General features: G+C 35.1%; 1 long non-coding RNA gene across 5 annotated transcripts in view; it reads left to right on the top strand.

Annotated features, from left to right (window-relative positions):
- The window catches only part of LOC141729349 (uncharacterized), a 78,363-nt gene that overhangs the window by 51,405 nt on the left and 5,885 nt on the right, over positions 1-21,073 (top strand). For 2 of the 5 annotated variants that reach the window (XR_012580782.1, XR_012580779.1), the window contains 2 exons: positions 6,590-11,584; positions 14,543-19,858. This is a non-coding gene — a long non-coding RNA (uncharacterized LOC141729349). Of the gene's footprint in view, positions 1-6,589; positions 11,585-14,542; positions 19,859-21,073 lie in introns of those variants that run through there. The other 3 variants (XR_012580783.1, XR_012580781.1, XR_012580780.1) reach the window with 3 other exon arrangements.

The following is a 21,073-nucleotide window of genomic DNA, read 5'->3' as shown; positions in this document are numbered from 1 at the left end:
AGGTAAAGATTTTCTTACCTGCAGGAGAGTGTTCAGCTGCTGTACGAGACAGCAGGTGGTGGTGCTGAGTTTTAGCAGTCACAGTAGAAACTCAGCCTCTGAGGAAGTTTGTTCATTGCTTTACTTAGAATTGAAATATTTTAGTGGCTAACACTACTTAAGATGAAAGAAGAGGTAGAGGTGTTTCAGACCAAGGGTGTCATCGCTGTGTCACGTCTCTGAGAGTGACCTCTCACTATTCTTATCAGGTGTCCATGCAGGGACAGTTCATCAGCCCTGTAAACAGCTTGTGACACACCTCCACAAAAGTCAAGCCAGGTGATTTGTCCCTCCAGATTGCCAATTTCAGCCAAAAGGCCTAACCAGGCTACAACCTAAACACCATCAACGCTATCAGTGCCATCTGCAGGTGTTAGCAATATGCTTGAGCCCTTTCTACATTTGTAGCAGAATAAGAGGAAAGATATTTAGAATGATTTCACCTTGCTGGCTGGTTCATCTGCCTCTTACTATTATAGATAGTAGGTTAACTTTTAAAAAAATTCTTTACAGCTATATAATTGTATATTGCTGGTTAGTTTTGCAAAGACAGCATAATAATTATCTGAAAGGTGATGAAGGAGTTACTGCTACATATCTTATCTGATAATTCAAATTCCAAGCCTACTTGTGCCTTTTTCTTTAGGTTACATTTGGAGTATAATTTGTATTTTTTTTTAAATTTTATAAATTTCTACATGATATTTCTAGTGTTTAATAAAAATAATCAACTTCTATAAAATGAAAGGCCTAACTTCCAGTTAGTACCTCTAAGTGTATATGTACATATGTATGCATGCATGTATATGTTACATTCTATATCTCAAGATTACATTTTTTTAGAATTAGAACAGATGCAAAAATTTCATTTTATGTTTTAGTTCACGCATTTTATCTGTTTTAGAAAAATTTCGCAAAATATAGCATCCCTGCAGCCTCTTTAAAGCCAAATTTCTTGGAGTAGAAGGAGGAAATGTAACTTTCTAACTAGCTTATTTTGGCTCAGGTTTTTTTTTGAGGCAGATATTACAAATGATGGGATGTGTCTGTTCTGGGCCTTGGTGTAGAAATTATTCACCACAGCAGACAGAGACCTTTCAATTTTACTGCCAGTTATGAGCTTGTGAGTAACACACCACAGCGCCCTGATTAGTTTTTGTTTTCACTCCCTCATGATTATTGGTAGGACTGGAACAGAATGATAAGGGTATTCTTTCTGATAAATCTGATTTTGAAAGACAGCTCACTTTCTAGTTCTTTGTTCACTTGGTTTTGCTAAATTAATCTAGCTATTAGCTCTATCAGTCCTTGTAAGAACTCGTCTGCCTCGCCCCTTATTGTCTTGAGGATGCTTTATTACTCACAGATCTTTTGTAACACTGTCTTGCCAGAGGTATGAAATACATGAGGAAAACTTGGTGTTGTTCAAGGAGAAATGAATCTGTAGAAATAGATTGTTTTTCCCTTTCTGTGCATCTTGTGTACCTTTTAAACCTGAATATGGGTATGTTCTGAAGATTTTTTCCTTCATTTGAGTTGGGAGCCCAAAATCTAAGAACTGTTTCTTGAATTTTATTTTCTTTTTTTTTTTTTTTTTTGTGTTGTATATTTTTAAGTATACTGAAGTCTGCATCCTGTTCCTACTGAAACCTGGAGAATTTACTGCATGTAAACAAGCCAGTTTCCTTTTAGAGCCTCCTAGTTCTTCATAATCTCTAGTTGTGATTGCATATAAAATGCCCAGTAATCAAAAAATTATTTACAATATGACCTTGAAAATGTCCCTATGACTCTGGGCAAAGAGGTGGGAGACTGAAGTTATTATTTAATGGATAGCAATTTTAATTTGCCTAAGATCATGTGACAGAGCAAATGGCTGAGCTTGTGGGTACAGTTCTGCTCTCATCTAAGGTGATAAAATTTGATTTATCTAATTACTCCAGTGAAACCAAGGCTTCAGCCCTGACTGATGGCATGATAGATTAACTACAAGGGAACCCAGTGAACTAGTATGTGATGGTGTTTCAATAATTTTTCTCAATCAGAAAATTTCTATATCATGTCCTATTACGGTTTGAAAAAAGATATAGCAACCACCATGGTGCTCATTATAGTAAATCAGATTGCCATGTTGGTGTTCCAACAGTTTCAGAAACAAGATGTTCTACACTGAATTTTGTATGAAATTTGTGCCCTTATACACCTCAAAATAAAATGTCTTTAAAAATTATTAGCCTGTAAATGATGTCTACATGGTTTAGACTACTTAAATTCTTTAGAACATCGCAGAATTCTCCCTTTTTGCATTACTGTTATTAAATTACTGTATAATTAACATAAATTGAAATGCTGCATGGCTCAGGAGGAACATTTTTTTTGTGCAGAATGAGTTTTCAGGACTAAATACACTTAAATTTGAGCAATTAGTTACATAAATAAATATTTAGATATCTCATTCCTAGGAAAATTGGAAATTGTTCTGTTTACTTATCTCAATGTCTCAGTTTTCCTTCTAAATGGCAAAGGGATTGAAATTGTTTGATCAACAGTCCTGACATCCCTGCTTGCATTGTGAAACACACATTTTATTGTACTTTTGATGCAATGAAAGGGAACATGCCAGCAGAGAGTCCAAAATATTTGATTTTGAAGAGAAACTATCACTATTAAATACTTTCTATCATTATCTTTAGAATCACAGGGGTTTTTGTGGTCTCAGATACTGTAGATATAGAAGAAAAAGTTTGTGTGCAAAACCACCAAATCTAAAAAAATCTAATGTAATTTTTTTCTTCTCTCCTAGAAAAACAGAAAATGCTTTATGAGTGATATTTCTTTAGCTATTTTCCAAACTGCGTCTATCTGTGGTATGTCATGGGAAAATGAATTTTGTACTACTTTCAGACCTTCATCATGCTGCACTATTGAGAAGTTGGTATTGTGTAATGGTCTTGATTCCTTTGACTGGATCATTGCATTCTGATAAAAAGACTTTGTTATGGAAGCCTTAGGTTTGGGAATATCAGAATTTCCTGAAGAACAGCAATAGAATGGACACTTCTAGTGTCTGGCAAAGTTGAATCCCCAGAGAAGGATTTTTCAGTTCAGAAAACATCCAGTTTTCATGCAGAAGTAATTCCAAGGCTTAGAAAGGCACACAGAAATTATTTTGCTGCTGCATCTTTCAGAAAAGACAATATTTCTTCATTCTTCTTAAATTTTCTTAAGGAAGCTGAGCATATATTTTTAAATATTAAAACATGTCTTTCTCAATGCATCTTTCCTTGAATTGATGTGCTGCAATTTTCTGTATTTTAACCATGGAGAAATCTGCAATGTTTGCCAGCTCACTGTATGTTTGTTTCCATTCTTGTTTTCTAAATACTGATTATGAACAAAAAAATAACTCTGAAATCACAAATGTTAACTGATGGGCAAAAAGCTAAACAAAATGGTGCCTTATTTTCCCTAGCAACAGTCATGCATGATAATAAATGTCACAATGGTTTTTAGAAAAGATGGTTCATGTTTAGGTTTAGTTATCAAAATCCACAGCATATAGGCTGACAGCTTTTGAAATACATAAACTATTTCTGTCTTTTTTGTTTCCATAGCAACTGAGTGCTCAAAGCTTTAGTTTTGCACTTGTGGAAGAAAAAAACACCCTCTCAGAGTAGGATCTGGAATAGTCTGGAACAAAAGAAGAATGGGTGAAATGGAAAATTAAGCAACTACACTGACATCACCACCCTCTCCCTCAAAATAACCCAAAACCCAACCAATCCCAAACAAGCCTAGCACAAAGCATTTCTCCTTCAGTTTGATGTTGTGGATTTATTTTTTTTTAGTTGATGGGTGCTTTGCCTTGGACATTTATGTAATCAAAGGCTGGCCCATTTCACTGTGCAGTGCTTCAGGAGAGTAAAATGTTCAGAGTGGCATTTATTTAGATGATCACTTTGTTCACCTTGAAATTAAATTTCATTATAAACACGAGCTTAATAGATAATCCATATCTTTTTCCATAAAGAGTATTGTTATTCAGAAATGTGTCATTAAGACTCTGTCACTGTTTCTAGTTTTGATTTGTTTTGCTTAAAACCTGTTTTAAGGAGGAATGCTGTTTATTTCAAAATATTTTAGTAAGATTTGCCACATGAGGGAGACTATTTTCCAAATGGAAAAGGATATTTATGCATATCTAGAAGTATATTTATTTTGGGAAAAGGATTGAAAGAGAAACAATGTAATGGGTGTTATATGGATATGTGGATAATGTATGACTAGGAAGATGGAGTTTAAAGGGTTTTCTAGCATATTGAATTTTGCTGTTTCTTTCCTGAAGAGAAAAGTAAAGGTAAGAGAATGTCCCTGGACTATTCATCCCCAGCAAGAACAAATGAGGAAACTTGATTGCTTTCAGGCATTCATGGGAATGGATTCTATGTTTTCCATCTATAGAAATATGCAGATTTCACCTAAGTCTTACTTGCCTTGCTAATTTGTCAAGTACATATAATATTCATGAGAGAAGGTATTACTGCTGCATAAAATATACAAACATTTTAAGTGCAGTGAAATTTGTTTGATCACGCTATTCTGTACAATTTTTCTTATAAAATTAACTTGCATGTAATAATCCTTCCTTCTGTGACAAAAGGTGCAACTGCAATGGATCTGTTGTCAAAAGACATCATACTGATTTCAAACTGAACTGTTCTTTAGTTATATTAGGCAAATTGAAGACAATAAAGCTATGTATGACATGTGATTTTAAATTCCAAAAATTTCACTTGTCAAAAACATAGCCTCTAGAACTAGAATTAAACTTGAACTAGCTGCATGCAACACTGTGTATAGTATATAAAAAGCCAGTTTAAAATAGGCTACGGTGGCAATGCGTTGCCTTTAGAATATTAACACGGAGTTTTATCAAGGAGGCATTATCCCTAATGCCTAATGTCCTGATAAACAAAAACAGCTCCTAAAAAGCCATTCCAGTCTAATGGTTAGAGGCCATATAAAATGGCATATGAATGAGTACAGTCTGGAATGGCTTCCTGGTGTCTGTTTTGCTTTGTCAAATAAATATGTAAAATATTCCTTTTAATAGCTGAAATGCATACTGGTTCAGCAGACCATGAAGACATCCTATGGCATACATAATATGTGCCCTTAAAGGAGAGTAAGCCTTCTGAAGTACTCACTGTTCTGGTTTGAATGAAGCACTCATGTTTTTTATGTATATAACAGCTGTTTGTAGATATGCCTTTGTGATAAATTTCAGCCTTCCATCCTATTTATTCTAGTGTTATGATCAGTAAACCTTGGCTTTGGTTTAGATCAATGTGAAAGCTGCAACTACTTCTATTGTCTTATTTTTATCTTCTCTACATTTGCAGCTGAGAAAGGAATGGCATCAATCAAAAACTGCCAGATTTGATAGGAAGAAAAATGAGAATTTCATGCATTATATAAAAATTTTGGAAAGAAAAAACAGCTAAACTGCTTAATATATCATTAAAAGCTACTTTGCAAAAGTTGAATATTTTGTCAGCTTTCTAAACTTTTTTAATGTTATCCACACAGAAATACACCCTGAAAAATCCATATTTATATATTTGAAGAATAAAACTGTTGTTTGAGTCATAGAATCATAAAATGATTTGGGTTCAAAGGGGTCTTGAAAATCACCTACTTCCAACTCCCCTGCTGTGTGCAGGGATCAGATTGCTCATATTCCCATCCAACCTGGCCTTGAACACCTCCATGGATGGTGACCTTACTAGGAAATCTGTGTGACTGCTTTACTACCCTCGTAGGAGAGGATTTTCTCCTATTTCAATCTAAAACCACATTCTTTCACTTTGAACCTATTCTCCTCTCCCTCTCATTACATACTTATTTAAACAGCTGCTCTGTCCTTTCTTCAAGTTTCATTTAGGTTCTGGATAGCCACAATTTGGTCACCCTGAAGCCTCCTCCCTTCCAGGCTGAACAACAAAATTTCCCTCAGCCTTTTCTCACAGATCAGGTTCTCCATGCCTCTGATCATCTTGTGGCCCTGCTCTGGAGTCACTGCAGCAGCTCCCTGTCCCTCCTGTGCTGGCCCCCAGAGCTGATGCAGCCCTGCAGGGGCTCTCAGCAGAGCAGAGCAGAGGGGCAGAATCCCCTCCCTGGCCCTGCTGCCTTGGATGCAGCCCAGGAGATGGTTTGACAATGCTGCTGGATCCTGCACCTTCTCTGTAACACTGTGAAATTTTCTCAGATGCATATTCTACTGTTTTACAGGCCAGTGTTTCAGGTACAGATACTTGTGACAAAATTTACAGTATCTTAAGTTCTAAGTTACAAAAACTTCTTCTTAAATAGATCCAAGGATGAAGATTCCACAGCAACTCTTAGCAACCTGTTTCAGTGATTGAAATTTGTGAGCTGATGAGCTTAGTAAATTGTGTTTGAAGGAGCTGAATGCACCCAAACATAGAAGTCTTTATGAAAAAACCTCTCCTATACTTATTTTAATGTAATGTTCTATTTTATTTTGCAGATGAGGGCATATGTGGCCCGAAGTTTAGAGTCCGACTAGCTGAGGGCGAAAGGCCGACGCCCCTCTGCAATTCCTGGCCAGCACCCTTCGGCATCTGATGGCCTCGGGCTGTGCTGGCTGCGGACTGGCGTACACCGCTGGTATTGGAGAGGAACGGAGCTGACCATTTCCCGGGGGTTAAACATCGGTTTATTGAAGGTGTTGCGGGATCCAAACGCGGGGAAACCAACCGGGAAAAAGTATCTCCATAGGGGGTGAAACAGGATTATAAAGGAGGGGGGTGGGTACAGGCGGAACCAATCGGGAAAGGTGAGGGGATGAACTTCACAGAACTGACACTCCATGGAGACCAATAATCAAAAGGTAAAGGAGGTGTCCTGGGACCCCAGCCAACCACCATCTCCAGAGAGGAGAAGGTTCTCGAAACCTGGGAGGAGAAAGGGAGTGATTGACTGGACCTAAGGAAGAAACAACTTTCACTTATAAGGGAAACCAGGGGAGGAGCAATTACACATTGGCAACTATGAATAGCGGTTACTATAGCAACTTAGCTGACAGGCTAGCAGTGGCGGGAAAAACTGGGGGAACGAACCCATTTTACACATAATAGGGGAGAACAATACATAAATTGGGGGAATAACACAAGAAACTTAACAACACACTACAACAGTATTTTACTTGTTTGGAGAGCTCTCATGAATTCAGATCCACTGAGGATCTGATCATTTAAACAATGTTTGTTTTTGTGGTTCTGTTTTACTAATTAAGCTTTTCAAGCAGCAACCTCCTCCTAATATGTGAGATTAGTATATAGAAGGAAAGCTGGAAGACATATTGGAGAATTGCTTCCCATGTCTCACTGAAATATGTCACAGTGTGTAGGCTGCACATGAATGTTAAACACAGTATTCTGAAACGTGGTGGTTCATAAATACTCCTGAGAAGGAACGCTGCTTCTAACAACATGCAGCAGCACTGATCTTAGTCAGGTATGGATGACACAATTTTGTGACATGAATATGACTCACCTCTTGAATTGATTATTTTTAATGACTTCTAAGAGAATTCTGGATTTTCTCCAATTTTTTATTTTGTTAAATTGGTTAAATTTTATTTTTTGTTGCCTTAGGTATTTTCCTCAGAAAATAAAAGCAAAAGAACTTTTTGGGCAATAAATAGATTTCAGAAGCATTGACAATGAGTAAGTTCAGATTTATTCTGAAAGAGACGTGCTGCAATCAGGACTGTTTGCTACCCCACTTAGGTTTAAACAAGTGTATTTTCAAGTGGCTTTTCATTTTGAGTAAACACAGGAGAACAGAGAAAATATGAGAAGAGATGGATGGTTAGTTTATTCTTGTAAAAGATAGAGAAGTTAAATTTATTATATGAGAGAGTACACTGTTCAGATTCACAGAGAGAGTATGCCCTCAATTTCACTGCACTATACCAGTGTTCATTCAAGTGATGAAGTTCTCAACTCAAAGGGCAGTGTACACTTTGTTCTAAGTTCCTGCTGGAATGGAAAAGCTGACAGGGGGAAACTTGCACAAAGGATATTGTGCTGTTAAAGTTTGTTCAAAGAGGCAGTTGTCAGATCTCTTTGAAATGAAATTGAAAAGGAAAAACCAATTTTCTTTGAGGACAAAGTTCAGCTCATTTGTTGTTCCTTACCTGTCTAATTTCCTTCTCTGTAAAAGAAATTTTGACTAGGTCTATTTGAAAATGTAGTTTAACCTAGTACAGGCATGGCTCAGAAAGTTTAATTTCAGTTAACGTAATGTTTGTAGACAGTAAGTAAAAATTAATTTCTTTCATTTAGGATAATATAAATGCCAAATTTTGTTGAAAGGACTGTATTTTTTAAGATAGGCAACATGATTTTTGATGGATTTTCATTCACTTTTTCAGTAGTGAATAAATAGTGGAATTTAAGATATTTCAGGAGTAAGTTGAGCTCCTAGAAAACATAAGCTATTTTGGAAAAAAATAAATACCAAACCCAGATAACTAGTAAATTCAAATCCACAATATATTTTAAAATATTTTCAATATATATTCTCAATATATATTAATTTGACTTCAGGTAAGGTTACAATAAAATATAAATGTATACTAAAAACTCAAATGTTTATTAATTTTAAAATTCTACACTGTATATGATTATAATTATGAAAATAAAGGCGAATAAAAACACCACTGGCTTTATGAAAGGATTGAATATTTAGATACAGCAGATATTTGAATGTATTTAATATTAATTCAAAATGTGTAGTGGTTATGTTTCAGAGTGCGTTGGATGAATTGGCTAACTGGCAGTCTGCAAAATATTTCTATTTGTTCCTGTTTTAAACCCTTAGAACAGGGTTTATCTACTGTGGCTCTTGTAAACATATAACATACAAATATAAAAATGGTGTATTTGATCTAAGTACCAAATTCTTAAAATTTCTTTATAACCCCCTTCAAGAGCAACATGTCTCTCTGTTACTGTGTATATATATCACAGCCCCTTATCCCACTTCTATGTTAATATGATACCTACACTCAAGGAAGACTAACTCAGTCCATATATCCATTGACAAAATGTTTTGAAAGGGTAGTGGCTAAATAGGTTTGGAAAAATCCCTTGTTAGGTGATGGTTCTGCAAACTAATATTCCTTCTCCATTATGGCCAGGTTAACCACATATTTTATCACAGGTGTATATAGACACACATCAAACTTCCAGTTTTAATATTATTCTTCAACCCTGTTCTGAGCCAATCTGCTCTGAGGTGTTTCAGTCAATACACGATCAGCACAATCAGCTAGTGGAACTAGGGAGTTGTCTACGCTACAGATTAAATTATAATTAATAATGCTGTAATAAATGAGATCTTATTATCTAACGGAAGTGAAAGTTGTTGTTGTGGGACTAATTTAGTAAGGTTGGAGCAGTGGAGTGATGATACTCAAAAGCATCATGGAATGATGTCTGTGAGTGGATGAGCTTGCTTTTCTGTCTCAGCATAGTTTGTTGACATGAAGACAATTGTTTTAAGGTAAAGGTAAGGGCTTGATTCAGCTGTATTTTGAACCAGCCTTTAGGATTAATGACTTTATACCGTATTTTTTCTATAGGGACTGTTCCCTAAATTGCATCCTGCAGCTCATCTCCCACAGCTGAAGTGTGATGCAATTGCCAGTTTACAGATAGACATCTGAAGCACAGAAGTAAATGTTGATTTGCCTAAAATCAAACACAAGTGTTACTCAGTGTGACACTAGGGAGCACATTTGAAATTGGACTTCCCCCTTTCCTTTTCTTCCATTTTTTTTAAAATACATAACACATAAGGAGAGTAAACAATCTCTGAAGATTTATTCCTTACAGCCTAAGAAGATAAACAGACTGATCATAAATGACAAAAGAAAGTGAACATATATGTTGAAATGTTCACATTATATGCAACATACATATTGATAACATGGCCACAGGGACAACAAAGCAATATTTTCATCTGTGTGATGTAGTTGAACTTGCTTGAATGAATTTCTGCATTCAGAAACTGTAGTTATTCAGGAGTCAGAATATGCAACATTGGCTTGCCATCAGTTTTCAAAGCAAATGCATTTTCCTTCTGCGCTGGAAAGATATCTACAGAATCATTTCCTAGGGGAATTCTGTTGCTCAGTTTTCTGATAATGATAATGGTTTGGCACCATTAGGAGAGAAAACTGTGTCCTTTAAAGGGTAATAACACATCATGGAGGGATAACAGAGTGCATATATTCATCCCAAAATTTTAGGATATTGGTTCCATCTGCACCCAGGAGAGGGATGTGTTGAGTCATATGCCTTGATGGACAAATACATTTTAATTTTTATTAAAGGTACATTTTATTTTGGTAACATGCTGCTGAACCTGAGAATATTTTTTGTTCATTTTTTTCTAGCGTCTTCTGAAGCTAAGTGTATTGAAATCCTTTGTTGCCAGAAGCAGAAACTGACATTTGGCTCAACCTCTTTCCAGTGAGGGAATCACAGCCAGTTCATATCATGGCTTGCATTGCTGGAAAAACATCAGCAGACTGGCACAACAGAAGTAGGTTAAGCTTCTGTTTAGTTTGCAGATTGGCAAACAGATGAGGATCAGTCGTATTTCAATTATCGGTGAGCCAATGGCCTCTTCTGGGTACAAAAGAAACTGAAATAAGTTCAGCCCTGGAAAACCTCAATGGTAGTGTAACATTTGCTCTCAATTACTCCTTGTATGACAGGATTTCTGAGGGAAATGGAGTTCAGAAAATATCAGCATACTATGATTATATTACTATAATAATAATCAGCCAGGTAGTCATAAGGCTGGAAAAAGTTATGCTATTTCAACCACAGAACAATTTTCTGCTCGTTAGAAACAATGTGTACTTTTAAAAACAAGAGATGTGTGCATTTATGATGGGCACTTTGAAGAGATGCATTTTTGTGGCTAATTTTGTGCAATTAAATTGCAGGCGAGGATGTGGCTTCAACCTGGCTTTGCCAGAATGAATCTGCTACCCTGACAGTAGAGGTGAACAAAAGTAAGCCAGCAAACTCCTTGCTTGATCTACACATCTTACTTAGGGTTCATGCCTGTGGGGGAAAAATGCCAACCAAATGTTACAGAAAAACATTATTTGATATGATAGGCTTACATTATTATGACAGGAACTACCTGGCTTCAACTGACAGAAGTAGCTGCTGTGTTGCTCCATTCGTATCTAATATTTTAAACATCAATTTGTTTCAGATAGAAGTCAGTTAATAGGCAACTTTCTTGCCAAGGAATGGATAGCGCAGGATGGTGATGTGATGAAGCTGAGGATGTGATGAAATTGAAGCTTGCCTCAGAAGAAAGGAGGAGAGTAACCTAGGGAGTTAAAGACTGAATATGACCATACCTGTGGCACTTCAGGATGATGCTGATTTGACAATAAGATGAAAAGGTGCAGCTCTGTTTCCATTTGCAGGTGATTATGTCAACAAGGTTCAGAAGAGTGTTGGGGGATAAAATGAAATTGCTTGTAGATATGTATGCTCTTGATAAACAAAAAAATAATTTATATTTCCATTAATCTCAATTTTCAATGAAATACTAATGAAATAGGTTTACTTGGGTTGTTTTTGTTTTGCTTTGTTTTGTTTTGTTTTGTTTTTTTTTTTGCAAGGGATTATATTTTTCAACCTTTGTAAAATAGTAATTTATAAAAAGTGTTTTATCCCCCTTATCACAATTTTATCACTGAATAATATCACCTAATGGCATAATTTAAGATTTCTATATGTTAAGCATATTAGTACTTCAAATTTAAGCTTAAACACCCCTTTCTCATTTTCATTTTCCACTCAAGATTAACAGCCTTCCAGAATCTGTATTTCATGCTATTTCAACTTTGCCTAAAATACTTCTCTGGGTTTAAATCTAAGACCTTTTATGCAATGTTTTCTTAATTAGCAAAATTTCCATTGGAAAATGTCTCTTTACACATGACAGCAGCCATTCAACATGACATGTTTCAAAGAATTACAAGTATTAGGTAATGAATTTGCTGAACTATATAAATGATATTTAGTCCTGAAGACTTCAGAATAATTAAGAACATATTAAAGAGCCAGGGGAAGCAAGTGCTCAACTCTTTTTACAAGAAGTATTGCCTGATAGTCTTTTTAGTAAAGCTGTCTTTTACTGCTGAAATAATAGAAAAATATTAAACCACGAAGAGCTAATAAAAACCTGGAATTTTTTCCCCAGATACTTGTTGAGCTTACAGGTGGCCTGTCAATAGAGGTGCTAGTGCCAGTAAGGAGAATCCAAAAAAAGCAAGTAAAGCATGAAAAGACCTTGTCAGTCTCCCAGCATTTTAAATTAAATAAAAGATATATTATATGACAGAAAACAGTTTCAGATCAGTGTAGATCTAGACATTCATCTGGATTTCAGATGCCAATTTTCTCTGATTTTTTAATGTGAAAATATTACAGAGAATACTATAAGGGCTAAAAAGTCAAAGAAAGCCCAGTATTAAATTTCAAGGAAGTATTTAGTGGGACACACAAGATAGTTAAATTAGGACATTCTTTATTGGACTAAGGTTGTGGAAGAGAAAATACATGAATTAATTACTTCATAACTTGATGATAAATTGAGGAGAGAGAAAGATAGCAAAATGGGAGTCAGAGACAGTCTAAAACATGAAGAAAAAGCTGTGTGTACAAGCAAAAAACCCCCAAGGAATTAATTCACTATTCAGGCGTCATGATTACTTAGGAATATAAACACCACAACTCTGAGCACGGCCTCTTTCTTATTTTTTCCTGCAGCTGTTATTGCTGAGCAGAATCTCATATGGTCTGGGAGTCCCTCTGGACAGCTGGGGTCTGCTTTCCTGTCTGTGTCCCCTTTCATCTCCTTCTGCACTCCCAGCCCTCTCACTGGTGGGACCACATGAGGAGCAGACAAACCCTGACCTTGTGCAGGCAGTGTTCAGCAGCCAATAACATATCACTGTCTTGTCAACACCCTTTTCATCAGAAATCCAAACCACAGCATCCTACCAACAACGGTGAAGAAATTTATCTCTATGCCAGCCCAAAACAGTATATCAAGCTAGCATTTTGAGAAAGTCTGTAGGATTAAAAAAAAATGAAATACAACAAACAAGCAAACAAACAATTAAAGTAGCTACTATTATTTAAAAAATAATAATAATTAAAAAGCCCTAGTGATTGGTTTTCATAAAGACTATTTTTAAACTAGTGCTGTACATGTCTCATGGAATAACTTGGCTTCCTCTTACAATAACTAGAACTGGAGTTAAAAAAAACAGGTGGGTAAAAGAGATAATGGCTTCAGCAGAGACATTTGAAAAGTTAATATCACTGTACTGGTCTTGTCTGGGGTAGAGTTAATTTCTTTCACAGTGACCAGTGAGGTTCATGTTTTGAATTTGTGCTGAACACAGTGATAATAAGATAAAGATGTTATTGTTGGGCAGGACTTACACAGAACCAGGGATTTATCTGTTTTTCATACTGCCATGCTGGCATGGAAGTTGGGGATACATGTCAGACTGGGAGGAGACACAGCCCCGACAGCTGATCCCAACTGACCAAAGGGATATTCCAGACCTTATGACATCACGCTCAGTATATAAAGTGGGGGGAACAAGAAGGGGGAAGGTTGGAGTGATAACATCTGTCTTCCCAAATCACCACCATGTGTAATAGGGTTCTGCTCTCCTGGAGGTGGCTGAGCACCTGCCTGCCCATAGGAAGCACTGAATTCATTCCTTGCTTTACTTTGTTTACACAGGCAGGTTTTATTTATCTATTAACTGTCTTTATCTCAACCCATACATTTGCTAGGTTTCACATTTCCTTTCTCTCTAATCCCACTGGTGAGGGAGTGAGTGAACAGCTGCACAGTGCTTGGTTGCTGGCCGGGGTTAAACCACATCAATACTCAGAGTTCCTAACTCAACATATTTTCATGGCACCAAAGTAGACAATTAATTACTGGAAAGCAGAAGAAATCCCTATGAGGAAATAAAGCCTGAAATGTTTGTTTTCCCACATACATAAGGCAGACTATTCCTGTCATTTACTCAGGCATCAATATTACCTATTTATAAAAACCCTCATATGTTAAAGCAAGCTTATATTGTGTTTGAATGAATGATGAAGGATGAAATGTTACCGTTTCTTTACCCCTCCATCAAGTCTATACTTAAAAACTTTTCCCATTGCTTTCACTTTTTAACATTTGCATTGAGGAAGTTGGCAAGAGCTATCAAAACCCAAGTAGTGTAACTTGAAAGCCAACTGCACAAAACAATCAGGATCTAGTGGGATGTATAATAAAATATGCCAGATTGTGTCATTATAATGCAATTTTAGAAGAATTATACATATTCATTCTTCTCATTTAGCAGCTGAATGACAACAAGCAGGTGAGAACATCTATATGATACATCAAGCAAGACAGTTGCCATTATGAACAAAACATAAAAGAGTGTGACAGAGCTGAAAAATGGAAGGAGTGTTCTGTTCATACCTTGCAGGCATTGTTATTCTTTGATAGTGAAATGAAGCTTGCTGTGGAGAGGGGTATGTCTTGTTGTCATTGTAGGTAACATTTCTGTGACAAATTGCAAGTACGTGTTTCTTAATAAAATTTTCAATAAGTTATTTAAAGGTATTCTTGGTTTAAGGAAACTGTTGGGTACTTCTCATTTCTATTGTTATGTACATGATTTTTTTTTCTTTCTTTTTGCCAAATGAAAGCTAGATTCACTAATGAACTCCAAAAACATGACTTTCTGTTGTAATAATGAAAAATAAAATTATACCATGACATTACTGAATGACAAAATAATCAGCTGCCTTCCCTATTTCTACAATGTGTTTTTGGATTGCAAAATGCTTCTTTGTGTCTGTAAAACAAATAACTAAAAGGTCCTTTTTGAAATCTGACTTTTCCCTTTCTCCAAAGTTTTTCAATGCAACACTGACAAGTTGCAGTTTCTTGTCCTTCAAGCCAAAACATTCTCTGACAAATTTTATCAAAACAGATCTGCCTCTAAAGAATTAAGAGTTGTTACTTTATAACAAGACCATATGAAAAAGCATAAACTTCCAAAGGCATGTCAAATATTCTAGAAAAATCAAAAATATTATTGCTGTTTTGGTCTTGGCAATATTTTCAATAACAGATGTTCTGGAACAAAGAAGTGCTTACACATTTGAAATGATTAGACAACATCTAGGCTGCTGTTTGCTTTATTTTTTTTCCTGCACTAAGCCATTAAATTGTTAAATTTTGTTTGGGATTCTTCACATTTCTTAAGGGGAAGAAAAACATTAGATGTTAAGGGCTGTTCATGACTACAGAAACATTGCAGAACATGATCTTTGATTAATTCTGATATGTGGTAGACTTGAAATACTATGGATAAATCTTGAACCATTTATAAAATCTGATTGGGCAAGAAAATATGTATTATTATCATTTGGGTGCTGAATTATAGTCAGTGATCACTGAAACTTAGTTTAATATTTTTTTCCTGCCAAAATGAAAAATAATTTGGCATGAGTTTCTATATTAACCTATCTATTAAATTTCAACACCATTACCAAACTAGCCATTTTAGTGACTGTGAAAGAACGTGAGAGAAAGACTTTAATGGATATTCAGTGGAAGAAGTATAAAAAGTAAAATACCTTCTTGTTTGGCATCAAGCGCCATTAACCATATCTTTTCAAAACAGAAGAATTTGGTGGTATTCATCCTTCAGAAGCCTTTAAAACGTGTAGAAGTACAATTTGAAGAAATTTTTGAAAATTGAAATAATGTCTGAAAAGAAATAATACTTTGAGATCTTATTCTCTGTTCTTGACATTTTCACCTAAGATTTCTCCCTTTGGTTAAAATCAGATATTTTTCTCTCTTGATCTGCAATTAATTTTCTTTGGATGGAAACATTTGCATTTCTTTCCGTCTCATGTCTTATCTTCCTGAGTCATAAGTGCAGATAAGTACAATTTCCCCTTCATGTTTGTTGTGTCTTTAATATTGACATTCTTAACATTAATGGCAGACAATCTTAAACATCAAATCTGATTGCATACGGAGTCTATCTGGTCTTTAGGCTTAAGGGGCAATTATAAGATCTGCAAACAGCAGATGGGTAGAAAAGTTTTGCCATACCAGAGATGTGCTGAGAATTTTGGTGAGCATAAGAGCTTTTTGAATGGGTAATGAAAACACTGGCCATGGCACATATGAAACAAAATACTGTGAGATGAAACAAGCTACTCAGTCTACTCACTAGGTGTGTCTGTGGTGAAGGAAAACAAAAGAAGTACCAAGAGAAATTGCATAGAATACAGGGTCCTGAAAGGACTCAGTTCATATTTCAGGACAATATTTGTGGTGGAATTTCCAGACAGTAAAGCAAATCATAGATGTTATGACAAAATTTATCATGATAAACATATCATAATTACAGAACCCTTTAGGTTGAAAATGAAAAGGTTAAGACCAACAATAAATCTAATGCTGCCATGTCTACCTCTATTACCTACATAGAGAATGATTAACAAAAGATCCTGTCCCATAAAACAGTTCATAAGTAATTGTGCACATCAATATGTAATAGAAGTCTGTGGATAACAAAAATCAGTTTCAAAACTTGATAGCTCAAGTTCAGAAACTGTCTTTGAAAGAAAAGTATTGTGTTTCTGTGTTATACGTGAAGGCCACAAAATAAAACAACTTGATTTTCTGAAACATCCAAGAATGTACAGGCTATTGCTGTATTTATTTCTATATTTCATTTATATGCTTGCAACTTTTAGTAAATAGAAATATTTTTAATTTAATATATTTTATTCCTTTTTACCGTCACTGATTTTTCATTGTGCTCTCAGTTGCTCTCTCTCGTCTGCAAAAATATTTTGTCTTTAAATAGCAAGTATATAATTTTTACATCAATGTTAGTTTGTCTCAAAATTTTTCACTTTTTAAATAAAATTTTCTTCTTTATTTCAGTAGTTTTCAGCTAAAAATACATATGGTTACTGAGAAGAATAATACTTAATATTTAGGATTGTAGCATAAGGATAAACAAATGTTAATTAAGACACAGTCACTTAGAAGATCCTTTTATCACTCTCAGCAAGAACAGTAATGAATTAATTGCAAACATTAAGATTATTAAATAACAGCTGATATGTAAATGGAATTTTTCAATTCTTTGTTTTACATGCATGAGCTGCACATTAATTTTAATTGTATTTGTGTTTTCTTTGAATCTTTGATTTGTTTGATTGATTTAGTGTGTAAATAAAACATAAATTCTTTTCTTTATTTTGGAATTATGGCAGTTCTTTCTACTAGGTACTTCATCAGACACAAACTAAAAATCTTTAGAATACATTCTAATCTCTACCTGTCCCTTTGACATTTTGGATGGATTAATATAAGGTCAACGTATTTCATCATAGAAAGTATCTGAAATTTTACTCAAATCTGTACTCTACCCCATACAATCTACCTAATGTGATTAATTTATTATATCACTTTTAGTGTGCATTGGCAATTGTTAGAATATTTCTGTAAACACATTACTGAGAACACTGTACACACATCAGCCAAGGGCTACACTCCTGAAATCAGCCTCTGGATAGGGTGGAGATAATAGGAATAAAGATTTTACAAGTTAAAGCTTATTAATTCTGCACTTCAAGACATACATAACATACTGTTATATATCTTCTGCCAGTGAGTATCAGGTGTACAGACTTAAAGGGGAAAAAGTAGCTATATATTGGAACATTTTGTTCTAAAACCTGCTACCATGATTTCTATTACAGTAAGATTTTCTGGATTAATTTGAAGAACAGGAATAATTTAGGGCAGTATGTCATTTTAGTCCTTGACATAAAAGCAGACAAAAATAACTGACTCCAAAAGTTCTCGTTTGGCAGGAGGCATACGAGCAAATATTCTGGATGTATTTTTCCAACTGTGCAATGATTCGTCATAATAATTTATTTCTCACATGATTTCTATACAGCACATCTACTTGGACTTATTTTACAGCTGGAGAAGATAGGTAAGCCAAGTGCTCACTTGCAAGGAAACCTGAAGAAGGCTGAAACCTGGTCCATGGAATCCTTATCCCCTGCTACGATCTATAGCCACCACAGCTGAACTGGTCATCTTGCAAGTTTCCAAAATAGTTAGAGACTTATGAGGTAAATGTCTTTGTACATAAACCCTTTGAAGGCTCTTATCACGAGATATGTTTGGAGCATGTTATTACGGGCAAGGACTAGACTAGCATCTGCAATAGTTTTCATGCAGAGACATACAGAAATCCATTCAACAACTCTGGCTGCTCACAAATGTGTTCCACAGGCATTTTCTCACTGCAAACTTAGTGCAAGAAAAACAAAGCGTAATAAAGACACAAAGCAATAAAATAAAACTGAAATTAATTTCAGACCACGATTGAAGATGGGTACATGAACAACGTAAATCAAATAGTTTTTATGGACCTATGCATGTCATATACTGAGTAAATAGGTATTTGAATGGCTTGTGTGCCTCTAAACTCTTTTTCTGGATGGATTATCCGGCACTGTTACAAAAATTATAGATTTGTTTTTCTTTTCTTGGACAGACCTATCTTTTCTAGACTTTCTAGAGTTTTACATGTTGAACACTAATGGAGAATTTAGAGTACTTTCTGGAGCCAAAGAGTATATTTAGAAAAAAGGAAAATATAGCAGAAAAGAACCAAATTTGTTCAAGAAAGTTTGAAGAAAAGAATGCATCAGTCAATCTCCTGAATAATTGGATTTTTTTTTTTTACTTTTTCAGCATAGTGCTTAGTCAGAAACCTATTGGAAATATCTATGATAATTTATTTCTGTTCATCATACTAGTCATAATCTCATTATTGCAGAAAAAAGTGATTTATGGTTTTGAGTTGAGAACAACAGTGCAGCATCTATCTGTAAGTTGCTGTCAGGGCATTAAAGAAGTCAGGAACATCAATAAAACTTATATTTTTAATCTATGTGAAGTCTATTTTTGGTTACTTTGTTGAGAAGAAGCTCACATCTTCCTAGCCTATAATATGAAATTTGGCTGATCACTATTTATTTTTTTTTCATCATTGAACGTGTATTTGTTTTAAGGAAACAAAACATCTTACACCAGTCCTGACTAATTGACAAGATACACCATATTCTGAAATGGAAAATAAAATAATGTAAAGATGTGAATCACTCTGAAGATGAATTAAATTGCTGTAAAACAAATAATTTACATTTAAATAACTTATCTTCTTTTCACCTAATTTAAAAGTAATCTTTACTTTTTCTCAACTAATACCTAAATTTATGAGCTACTTTGATCATATTTGTGCAATAAAATTGAAAATTTTAGGTATGGTAGGTAATCAGTTTTAGTCTCCTCATCTGTGTTTTCAATCTCATTACAGATTGCAATTTTCAGTGCAGATTACATGATGACCCATCAGTGGCTTTGTTGTTTCTGAATTACTGATTCCTTGACTATTGCCAGATAAGAACAAAGACTATGCATCAGTCTGACAGCTTGCAAACAGAAAATGGGCTTGTAGGATTGGATTTAAATCCCAGGTGTAGGGGATAATTACCACATCAGTCATGCAGTAACTGAAAAATGGTATTTCAACAAGAAAAATTGCATTCCTTTTATAGTGCCAACAGAAATCATTTTTTGAGGCTTCATACTGATTCAGTGCATCATTACTTGTGCACTGTACTCATTAAATGTAATATTTGTTACAACTTTAAAAACTTATTGTTTCAGATACTTTTGTGGCTGAGTTAGCTCGAATCAAGGTTTGTGAAACCCTGACAATGCTGAGGTCATTCAAAGGTATAATATACATTATACAAGTGAAACAACAACAGAGCCCAAAACATTGAAAACCTTTAAAGCTTCAGGGAAAAAAAAAAAAAAAAAAAAAAAAAAGGAGACTAAAGTAGAAAAGCATAAATCCTACTTTAGAAAATCCTCTGGGGTTAGACCCTTTGATGCAGGCCTTTCATTAAACTAAATAGAATTGTAATTAGAGGCTATCATCATTTGTGTGGGCTTCTTTACTCAATACTTTTCAGTAAACAAGACAGTGTTATCAATTAATTATTTTCTAGGCCAACAAATCAAAAGCATGACAAAAATAAACCATAAGCAAATCAAATCTTTAATGTCACACTATTGAAGGAGAGATTTACTGTATCATCTATTTTATAGGTTGACTATGGTCAATTTTGCTTTATAATTAAGCAGAGAGTAATGCAATAAGAAGGTTTAACAGAGTATTCTATGGTTCCAGAAAATTAGCAACTGGAAATTTGAAGGACAGAGAGGGAAGATAGACTTGTTCATTTTCTCATATGGAAATACTTTCCATTGTATCAATGGAATATCAATATTCAGACTGAATATCTGAATTTTGCCAGCTGGGCCACCCATGCTCTGGATTTCCTGTGGATAAATTTGGCAATACCCAGCTGAGGCTTGTAAAGGCAAATGTCTTCTGCAGTGTATTTCTCTAAGCTTATAAAGTGAAGAGATAAGGGTTTCATAAGAACCACTTCTGGGTTTAGGAAGCAAGCAGGAATACTTGGGCTATTTAAGCAAAAGCAGAAGGAGGACTCAGTCAGCTCCAGGCTAGGTTAAAAGGTCTTTTCAATGAGGAAAAACATGAACATGCCATCCCCAGATCTTTTCATGCAGCTTTCCATGTCTGTTGTTTCATGTAGTTTGCCTGCTTTATCTTTGGCACTCTTGCAGTTGTCAGACACACATTACCTACTGGAGGAGCTGTGAGACAAGGCAATAGTTTACAAACCCCATCCAGTATTTTAGACACCACTATTAGATTTAAAGGAAGTCAGCC

The sequence above is a fragment of the Zonotrichia albicollis genome, chromosome 6 (genome assembly GCF_047830755.1).
Source record: "Zonotrichia albicollis isolate bZonAlb1 chromosome 6, bZonAlb1.hap1, whole genome shotgun sequence".
Taxonomy (NCBI): Eukaryota; Metazoa; Chordata; class Aves; order Passeriformes; family Passerellidae; genus Zonotrichia; species Zonotrichia albicollis.
The sequence above is the reverse complement of the archived record's forward strand: the minus strand, read 5'-3'. Positions and strand labels throughout refer to the sequence as shown.